Below are 11,303 nucleotides of genomic sequence, written 5' to 3'. Positions count from 1 at the left end.
TCCAAAAAATGCTTTTTTGATTTTTGGGGGTCAAAACTCAAAAATTTCAAAAATTCGAGATAGCAGTTTTGTAGCCTTGTCAGTTCTACACCTTTTATGTCTTGATCATTTTTCTGTATCTTCAAAGCTGTAGTCCTGACAGGTCTTCTCGCGAAGGTCTTTTTTCGGTCGAAAATGACAGAACATGACGTCACTCTGACGTCATTTGTGGCCAACCTATCATAGCCTCTGGAAAATTTTTAGTCACAATGTGTAAAATTGATGCCCGGAGGGGTCCTGAAAGTTTGGTGGCGATATCTCCAGCCGTTTAGGAGATATCGACCGAAAAGGACAGGGGGGGCCGTTTCGGCCCCCCCCCCTACGGGGCGCGGGTTAAATGCGCCACACCTTCCTCCTGTCCAAAATTCGATTCGAATGAATACTCAAATGTATGCATTTACTTCACCACCAATAACTCGCTCTTATTCCGGTCCACGGGGGCAGGTGAGGTGTCTCAGCTTTCTCGCAGACCATTTTTTTGTGATTTCCTCTATTTTCTTACGCGAAACAGTCTATTTCGACCTTTGCTAGTGTCATGGTTTATCTTAGAGATGTGAAGTGATTCAACTAAAAATAATTGTTAACTAGGTGTCCAGCATTACGCGCAGCGTAATGAATCAATTTTCATTAAAATCGGCCCAGTAGCGGCCGAGTTATATTGCCAGAATAAATTTGGCGTCTCCTCCTGGCCGGCGGTGATCTGTTCCGGTATTCATTGTCAAAGGTCAATGACCTTCCGGCTCTGATTTTGCTCAGTTTGGCAAGCGAAGAAACTGAGCCTAAGGCGCGTGCCGTCTGCTCGGCGCCGGCCGCGGCCCAAAATGCGGCAAAGATGCACCCGCCACGTGCAAACTACCGAACCCACCCCCACCAAAATTTAACACGATAAACAGATGCACGCGTCCGACTTAAGTCCAAAATTTCACCCCCGTAGCCCGCACCGTTCCGGAGCAATAGCCCGCCAAGCGTGACTGACGCGTTACATACATACATACATACATACGTACAGACGTTTTGATTTTTATATATGTAAACTAGAGGGACAGCATTACGCGCAGCGTAAAGAGGGACAGCATTACGCGCAGCGTAATAAATCAAGTTTCATTAAAATCGGCCGAGTAGCGGCCGAGTTATGGCCAGAATAAATTTGGCGTCTCCTCTTGGCCGGCGGTGCTCTGTTCCGGTATTCATTGCCAAAGGTCAGTGACCTGCCGGCTCTGATTTCGCTCAGTTTTGAAAGCGAAGAAACTGAGCCTAAGGCGCGTGCTCTCTGATCGGCGCCGGCCGCGGCCCAAAATCCCGCAAAGATGCGCCCGCCACGTGCAAACCACCGCACACACCCCCACCAAAATTTAATACGACAAACAGATGCACGCGTCTGACTTATGTCCAAAATTTCACCCCCGTAGCCCGCACCGTTCCGGAGCAATAGCCCGCCAAGCGTGACTGACGCGTTACATACATACATACATACATACATACATACGTACAGACGTTTTGATTTTTATATATGTAAACTAGGTGCCGAGCATTACGCGCAGCGTAATAAATCTATTTTCATTAAAATCGGCCCAGTAGCGGCCGAGTTATGGCCAGAATAAATTTGGCGTCTCCTCCTGGCCGGCGGTGCTCTGTTCCGGTATTCATTGCCAAAGGTCAGTGACCTTCCGGCTCTGATTTCCCTCAGTTTTGAAAGCGAAGAAACTGAGCCTAAGGCGCGTGCCGTCTGATCGTCGCCGGCCGCGGCCCAAAATGCCGCAAAGATGCGCCCGCCACGTGCAAACCGCTGAGCGCACCCCCACCAAAATTTAATACGACAAACAGATGCACGCGTCCGACTTAAGTACAAAATTTCACCCCCGTAGCCCGCACCGTTCCGGAGCAATAGCCCTTAAAGCGTGACTGACGCGTTACATACATACATACATACAAACGTACAGACGTTTTGATTTTTATATAAGTGACTAGGTGTCCAGCATTACGCGCAGCGTAATAAATTAATTTTCTTTAAAATCGGCCCAGTAGCGGCCGAGTTATGGCCAGAATAAATTTGGCGTCTCCTCCTGGCCGGCGGTGCTCTGTTCCGGTATTCATTGGCAAAGGTCAGTGACCTTCCGGCTCTGATTTCCCTCATTCTCGCAGCGAACAATCTGAGCCTACGGCACGTGCCGTCTGCTCGAAGCCGGCCGCGGCCAAAATCCCGCAAAGATGCGCCCGCCACGTGCAAACCGCCGAGCGCACCTCTTCCAAAATTTAATACAACAAACAGATGCACGCGTCTGACTTAAGTCCAAAATTTCACCCCCGTAGCCCGCACCGTTCCGGAGCAATAGCCCTTAACCCTATTCCTGGCGGGCTCCGCCGGGACAAGAAACTGGCGGGGGGGGGGCCGATTCGGCCCCCCCTGAGATCTCGAGAACGAAGCAAGATAGCGACAAGCGGTAAACGGCATCGGATACGCATGGACAAGGTCTACAATTTTTACTAAGGTCATTTTCAGGTCAGGTCAAAGATGACGTCACAGGGGTCGAAAAAGTCAAAATGGCGGCGCTAGATACGGAGAGAGTTTTTCTCAAATAACTTTCGAATTAGTCAAGATAGGAACAAACTAAGGGCATCATCGTGATCCTCTCGTCAATCCGCATCGAATGATATATATGTTGACCTCGAAAGGTCAAGGTCAAAGGTTGACCTCAGGTCACGTGACCTCGAGGTCATCATGTATATCATTCGATGCGTCTTGACGAGCTGAACACAATGAGACCATCCACGCGTCTGTATCTTGTTCCTGTACGGAGTTATTGGCCAAAAACCTTTGGTGACCTTTGATGACGTCACATGACCTCACAGCTGCCCAACAGCAAAACAGACCTCAAGGTAGTGAAGGTTGGTCGTATATGAAGTCATGTATGGTATATTGGGCCATTCCGACCCGTTTTAGTGGTAAAAACAGGGAGTTGATTTTTCCCCCATTGACTTATAATGGGGAGGTCGCGAAACTGACCTGACCTTAGGTCACCGATATCAAAATTCCGAGATATACAAATTGCACATACTGGTACCCTAACTAAAGCCTGAAGAGAAGAAATTGATCGGTCAAAAACTCTAGCTCTGGCGTGATTGCAAACTTTTCTGAGGTAGGGTCACCAAACCGCCTCTGGTGACCTGACCTGAGGTCAGATCAACTCAAAATTTTCAGACATGTTGCGTAGAAGCCTTATAGGAAAAGTCAGAAAATTTGAGCTTCCTAGCTCAACGCGTTTGGGAGAAATAACCAAAAAACCTCAGGGGGGGGGGCTCCTGAGGCCCCCCCCCGCCAGGAATAGGGTTAAAGCGTGACTGACGCGTTACATACATACATACGGACATTTTGATTTTTATATATGTGAACCAGAGGGACAGCATTACGTGCAGCGTAATAAATCAATTTTCATTAAAATTGGCCCAGTAGCGGCCGAGTTATGGCCAGAATAAATTTGGCGTCTCCTCTTGGCCGGCGGTGCCCTGTTCCGGTATTCATTGCCAAAGGTCAGTGACCTTCCGGCTCTGATTTCCCTCAGTTTTGAAAGCGAAGAAACTGAGCCTACTGCACGTGCTCTCTGCCCGGCGCCGGCCGCGGCCAAATTCCCGCAAAGATGCGCCCGCCGCGTGCAAACCGCCGAGCGCACCCCCACCAAAATTTAATACAACAAACAGATGCACGCGTCCGACTTGCGCCCAAAATTTCACCCCCGTAGCCCGCACCGTTCCGGAGCAATAGCCCGCCAAGCGTGACTGACGCGTTACATACATACATACATACGGACATTTTGATTTTTATATATGTAAATTGCTCGTTTAATGGTAGTTTTGAAAGTTTATTACCACCGTGGCTTCGCTGTCCTCGCCATATTTGAAGCTCATGAAAAATGTGTTCCATTCGTAATTGCGCAAACCCTATTTGCGCCCTATTCTTCAACCCAGAGAAACAGCATCTGGTGGTTGGGACACATTTCATTGAACACTTTGATTATTAGAGCGCTCACCTTAACTTTACCTTAGCCTTCACAGCATAAATGGTTAACCCGCGCCCCGTTGGGCTCTGCCGAGCAACGCGCCCGGTTGGGGGGGGGGGCCATTTTGGCCCCCCCCTAAGATCTCGAGAACCACGCAACATAGCGACAAGCGGTAAACGGCGTTGGATAGCCCCAACGGGGAACTACCTTGTGACCCAATTTTATTGACCTAGGTCAAACCGATGACGTCACAGGTCAGGTCAAAGGTCCAATTTTCACCGTTTACAGGCACTTCAAGAAATGCGTTGTAAAATCGAGTAAAATGCATTTCATTGAATATCATCGATGGGGAAATGTTCTTCAAACACATATTTTGCTATTTGAGGTCACTGATACCAGGTCAGGTCACAGAGGTCAGGTCACGGGGGGGTCACAATATGAAAGTGTCGTGTGATACATGTTTTATGGTCCATTTTACATGACAAATGCGATTATATGGGTCAGGCAGCCTTTGGGGCCAGCTTAGATCACGTTTTGGTCAAGGTCAGGTCAAGGTCAGGTCAAGGTCAGGTCAAATTAGGTCAAATTTCAAAGTTAATATTTTTGCATAAAATGGGTATCGAATCGATGCAGCTCGTCACGGGGAGTTCAATGGTGGTCTTTGTTTTGCCGTAAGAGGTCTAGAATTGCTAAAAATTGAGTTCAAAAATTTGACGTCATCATTTTTGAACAGTTTTTTCGCTATAACTTGGCCAAAAAACGAGATATCGATCTGAAATTTGGTATGTATATAGAAGAGCGCTGGGACTATCACATATATTCCGGTTTTTTCGAAATTCGGAAAAATTTTGGATTTTTCCAAAGTTTTTCTAAAAAAATCAATTTTTTGAATTTTTTTGGGTCAAAAACCAAAAATTTTGAAAATCCGAGATAGCAGTTTTGTAGCGCCGCTTTTTGTCTACTAGACCATATAAAGAACTGTGAAATTGCTTGATAACTGTAGATTTGGTGAGCGTTTCAAGATTGCATGTTTTTTGCTCATTTTTGCTCGAACATGACCTCAGTTTGACCTCAATAACTCCTGACCTAAGGTGACCTAAGACTTGAAATTTGGTGTGAAGGTGTCAAATTGATGCCCGGGAAGGTACTGAAAATTTGGCGGCGCTGCGCGCCGCCGTTTTCTTGCTATTCAGGAAAAACCACAGGGGGGGGGCCAAAATGGCCCCCCCCCAACGGGGCGAGTGTTAATGGGCTGACACGTTCAAATAGGCTACTTAGTTAGGTGGCAAACCGTTGTTTTTAATAGGGCGCTTTTACATGGGAGGCATGGGCGCTTTTTGATGGGGTAGTCCGTAAATGCGCCCTTTGCAGGTGTGTCGGAAAACTTTTCTCTTGTTAATTTTTATGGGTGTGATACAAATTAGGAGTTGTAATTTGATGCCAAAATAACTGAGGTACAATTTGAGATATCATCAAGCATGACAGCTGGTCAACTTTAGCCGCAATAGGCCGATATCCTTAATTAACCCGCGCCCTGCTGGGGGGGGGGGTGTTTGAACACCCCCCTTGTGGTTTTTCGCGAATATCTCAAAAACGGCGGCGCGGAGCGCCGCCGTTTTTGGTACACCTTATCATACATCAATTCTACACATGTTGTGAAAATTTCAGACCAAGGTCATTCAAGGTCAGGTCACCAGGTCACTTGAAGTGAACTCACCTCATAAAAAGTTTCAATGTCTGTCATAGCTACACCGAATGACCGATCGCTTTGAAACTTTCAGCGATTGCTAAGAGCAATAGCATGTACAAAATGTAGGGGAAGCCGGGGGAAGCCCGGCATAGTAAGCTCTTTTTCATTTTTATTACATACCATACGTGCTGTATAAAATGTTGATATCCTGCTAGCTAGCTAAGTTCATTGGCCGTGTTTTCCCAAAAATTCGGTTTCGTGGAATAAGTATAAGGTTGAGAAAATCGAGTTTTAAAAAAGTGTTGATTTTTCTGGGGTAAGCCCGGCATAGGGGTAACGCCGGCCACCTCCCCAGCGCTTTACAACGAGTTGATGAAACCATTATGTGTTTTCCAAATATTAACGGAAAGTGAAACTGATTAGCTCTGGACATCTTAGAGTTTATGTCACTACTGGTATTTTAGCTAGCGTCTACTACATATACAGTACAGGTCGATGAAAATCGTGATGCAAAATTGACAAAAAATGTGCATTTCAAAATTCCTTAACCCTCGCCGGACCAGTATTGGTTTTCTACATACGCGCCGGCCGAGGGGGGGGGGGCGGGTACGACCCCCCCCTCGCCGTTTCGCCCCTGGTGGAGCTAGCGCGTCGCGGAAAAAACGAGCGTGTGCGCCGTTACGAGACGCAGAGATTGGTACCCGATTTTAAGGTCCTAGGTCAACCGGTGACCTCTGAGGTCAGGTCAAGTGCCCAGGGTACGGTTCAGTTTTTGGTGAATAACTTCGCAAAAAACGGCCGCAGAGCCGCGATTTTGGCAGCATCGTGTTCGCCTTGATCAGGCGCGTCGAATGATATACTTTTTGTCCGGGTCAGGTCAACTTGGGGTGTTGACCTCAGGTCAAGGTCAGGTCAGCACCCCCAGGTCACGAAGTTGGTCGAAAGAGGTCATGTCGCATATCATTCGATTCGGCAGGTCTTCCTGAGTCCATTGGTGGCTTTCCCGACTCGCTAGCTCAATTTGATCGGGAGTTATTGACGAAAAACTAATATGACCTTGATGACGTCATAAATGACGTCACGGAAGGTCAACATTGCAAAAGTGACGCATCTAACCTTGCAAGGAGCGCATCAAATCACGATTCTGTGTGCTTGAGATAGTTGGAGATCGTTCCCGGCGCCAGAATAGCAGTTTGAATTTTTTCCCATTGACTTATAATGGTGAGGTCACGAAAATGACCTGACCTCATATGACCTTTAGGAAAAATCCGAGATATACAAGTTGTGAGACTCATAATGGATACTAGATCCTGCAAGTTTCATTTCCCTGTGACATCTCCTCTGGCAGTGAGGGCGTTGCGAAGTTGCGACATCTGAAGACCGTGCAGAGGTTCACTTATGACGTCATAGGTCAGTGACCTGACCTGACCCAAAAATGCGGTTGGTGTCAAAAGATGCGGCTTGGATCAAAGGTCAGGTATGCCAAGTTTCAGCTCTCTATCGCCAGCGTGTTCGGAGCTATCGCGAAAAAACCCTAGGGGGGGGCGGCACCCGCCCCCCCCCCTCGGCCGGCGAGGGTTAAAACTTATTTTTTTATTTACCTAAATGCATCATATTGCATATCATTCGACTCGGCTGATGAAGAAGAACACAACGACACCATTCTTGAAGCTGTAGCTTCATTGTCTGTCGCGTTATCTGCAAAAACGTAGTTTGACCCTAGTTGACCTTAAGTGACATGACTGGCTTTGTCTATGATAACATGTTTATTTTCGAAATTTATCTTTGATCTAGGTGTAAACCAAACCTGCTCAGTACCTATTATCTCATGGAAAACAGTGGTTTAGTGGCATTGCTCTCGGTTGGGGGTAAGCTTGGCCACTCGCCCGGGGTTACCCCAATGTGCCAATTTTTATTTTAGAACAGCGATATTCGAAAAAAAATGTCATACTTAACCCTATTCCTGGCGGGGGGGGGGCCTCAGGAGCCCCCCCCCTGAGGTTTTTTGGTTATATCTCCCAAACGCGTTGAGCTAGGAAGCTCAAATTTTCTGACTTTTCCTAAAAGGCTTCTACGCAACATGTCTGAAAATTCTGAGTTGATCTGACCTCAGGTCAGGTCACCAGAGGCGGTTTGGTGACGCTACCTCAGAAAAGTTTGCAATCACGCCAGAGCTAGAGTTTTTGACCGATCAATTTCTTCTCTTCAGGGTTTAGTTAGGGTACCAGTATGTGCAATTTGTATATCTCGGAATTTTGATATCGGTGACCTAAGGTCAGGTCAATTTCGCGACCTCCCCATTATAAGTCAATGGGGGAAAAATCAACTCCCTGTTTTTACCACTAAAACGGGTCGGAATGGCCCCATATACCATACATGACTTCATATACGATCAACCTTCACTACCTTGAGGTCTGTTTTGCTGTTGGGCAGCTGTGAGGTCATGTGACGTCATCAAAGGTCACCAAAGGTTTTTGGCCAATAACTCCGTACAGGAACAAGATACAGACGCGTGGATGGTCTCATTGTGTTCAGCTCGTCAAGACGCATCGAATGATATACATGATGACCTCGAGGTCACGTGACCTGAGGTCAACCTTTGACCTTGACCTTTCGAGGTCAACATATATATCATTCGATGCGGATTGACGAGAGGATCACGATGATGCCCTTAGTTTGTTCCTATCTTGACTAATTCGAAAGTTATTCGAGAAAAACTCTCTCCATATCTAGTGCCGCCATTTTGACTTTTTCGACCCCTGTGACGTCATCTTTGACCTGACCTGAAAATGACCTTAGTAAAAATTGTAGATCTTGGCCGTGCGTATCCGATGCCGTTTACCGCTTGTCGCTATCTTGCTTCGTTCTCGAGATCTCAGGGGGGGGCCGAATCGGCCCCCCCCCGCCAGTTTCTTGTCCCGGCGGAGCCCGCCAGGAATAGGGTTAAGCCAGCCTGCCTAGTCACCCCTCACTACAAACACTTAAACGGTCCTTACATAACATTCGTATAAATATTAGTACTGTATGGTATAACATTAACAGTGAAACATATCTCACTTTTTAGCTAAAAACCCTTAAAATATCATTTTTGCGCTATAAATTTAACAATATGCAATTTTTGTCAGCCTTAACTTTTTTTCTGGCGTCACCTTAGCTGCCACGCTGAAAGGACAAACAGTTGAGAATTTTATTGTGAATAATTTAGCCGGAAACGGGGTGGCCGGGCTTCCCCCGCGCCCGGGCTTCCCCCGGCTTCCCCTATATCTCAGAATTTTGATATCGATGACCTAAGGTCAGGTCAATTTTGCGACCTCCCCATTATAAGTCAATGGGAGAAAATTGAAATGCATTATAAACACTCCCAAACACCGAATTACAAGTGGTTTAGACACACTGAACATGAAAATGGTGTCCGTGACCCCTGTTTATGCCCTGAGGTCATTTTAGGCCACAAATGGTATCTAACAGTTTTTCGCAAATAACTTTTGATAGAGGCATGCTAGAGCGATGAAAACGCCTTAGATGTGTTCAGCTCGACGATACGGATCGACTGATATGCAACATGACCCTTTCCGGTCAGGTCATGACCTTGATCTGAGGTCAAATTTTCAAGTTGACCTTTCAAGGTCAAGTTATAGTTCATTCGATGCGTCTTGACGAGAGGAACACGATGCCGGTAAAAGTAAGCTCGTAAAAGGCTTGGGTCAAAAGTTATTGCAGAAAAACTGTTTCCGAAAAAAAATCGGCTATTTTTGCAGTTTTTGCCCCCTGCAGGCAAAACCGTTGACGTTAGGTCAAATCTGAGAGAATTACTCAGAAAGGGCGTTAATAGGGCTATCGAATGCGCTTTTCCGCGGCGCTGTAGCTCTATTGGTTCCCGAGTTATGCGTTGGCTTCTTGGAAATTTTCGACATTCGACCCGGAAATCGGCGAAATTTTGCCTTCAATGACCTCTGGTGACCTGACCTTTGACCTGACCAAAAAATTAACCGAAGTAATTTCCTCATTATTTTTGACGCTCTTTCGAACGCCGCCTTCCGCGTATCGCTACGTGGCCCAGGAGCCGAGTTAGAAGGGGGGGGGGGGTGTTCAAACACCCCCCCCCCAGCAGGGCGTGGAAATCCAGGACCCCCAGCCGGGCGCGGGTTAAGGTGGCGCAATATGACCTCTCTCCCCTACCTACCTAGTGGCTGTATGACCACCGTCCTTCTTATGCAGTCTACTGCTTAGTTTTATGTGGGAGTCGGTGCCTCAGATGAATATGAAAAGATGCCGTCTCACAGATTCAGCGTCATAAAGACGGCGAGAAATTCAATTATTCTGCCACCGTGTTTGTTTTACAAAATAGCGGTTCTTTATTCATATGGCGTTGACTCGCTTCTCAGGATTATTGTCCTAATTTCACACTTCTAGCTAAATATACGCCATGGTAGCTAAAACACCAATAATGCAAGATTTTTTTTTCAAGACGCAATACAGATAACCCTACAAAGCTATTGTGAGTGAAAATCGAGGTGGGAATAGGTGCTCCGGTATCTATAAAGCCGATAATGATGTTACCTATTTCCTATATGTAATCGTTGAAGGCATATGCGGGCGGCATACGGACTACTTTCGCAATGCTGTTCTACGATAAATATTTCTTTGAATGCGCCAGTTTTGATTTTTTTTCCGTCATATTGATTTTTCGTCGTTACCAGTGCATTAAAGGTAGTGTGCCAGCTTTCTTGGACCGTATGGAGTTAATGGCCCAGATAAGGAGAACCGGATTTTTAGAACTTATCCATACCTTCAAAACTCATGGAAACGTCTTAAATTCTTCAAATTTTGAGTACCCCAGTGCGAAATTCGCCCCGACGGGTTGTCGGTCGTACCCCAACCACATTTCACACCACTATGAACAATAAATGCACACACTGAAATCGCTATTACCGATATGCTCATCCAATCAAGTTTCGATAAACCCGTTCATCATCATCTCCTGCGGTTTCGAACACGCCTGTTAGGTGGCTTGTGATGCTCGTCGAGGTCGGAATTTCCAAATACGCGTGGTGCGTCGGGCCGCGCGCTCTGACTTCGGCCAAGAAAAATGCGTCAGCTGATCATTGTCATTTCTGCCACTTGCGTGTGGTGAAATGGGGTCATAACTTATAAGACGGCTTTTTCATATCAATTATTTTACATAAAATCATATTTCAAACCATAAATAATGTTCGACAGCCAAATAAAAGAAACAATACCAATACGGGCTTACAGTTTAAGGCTCGACATTGTGTTGTCTACGATTAGACAGCTGATAACTCATTCCCGTACGTCGTATGGTCGTAACACTATAATGACCTTTGCTTATTGTCACAAGTGCGCCGCATTCGCGATTGTTGCCCGACGCCTGTTTGCAGGTGAGCCCACTACAGTTGTTATACATATCTAAAAACCGATAAACTTTTAGGCGAAAAAGGCACTATTCCAGGCCCATTTTTGATTTTTTTGCGATATTAGGTAAAAACAGAAGCTTCTTATCCTAGGAAAAATAAAATGGGAAATCTTTCAAAGGTGGCACACTACCTTTAAAAATCGTA

The sequence above is a fragment of the Amphibalanus amphitrite genome, unplaced genomic scaffold (genome assembly GCF_019059575.1).
Source record: "Amphibalanus amphitrite isolate SeventyFive unplaced genomic scaffold, NRLGWU_Aamphi_draft 000493F_arrow, whole genome shotgun sequence".
In the NCBI taxonomy this organism is placed as follows: Eukaryota; Metazoa; Arthropoda; class Thecostraca; order Balanomorpha; family Balanidae; genus Amphibalanus; species Amphibalanus amphitrite.
This window is presented reverse-complemented; position numbering follows the sequence as displayed.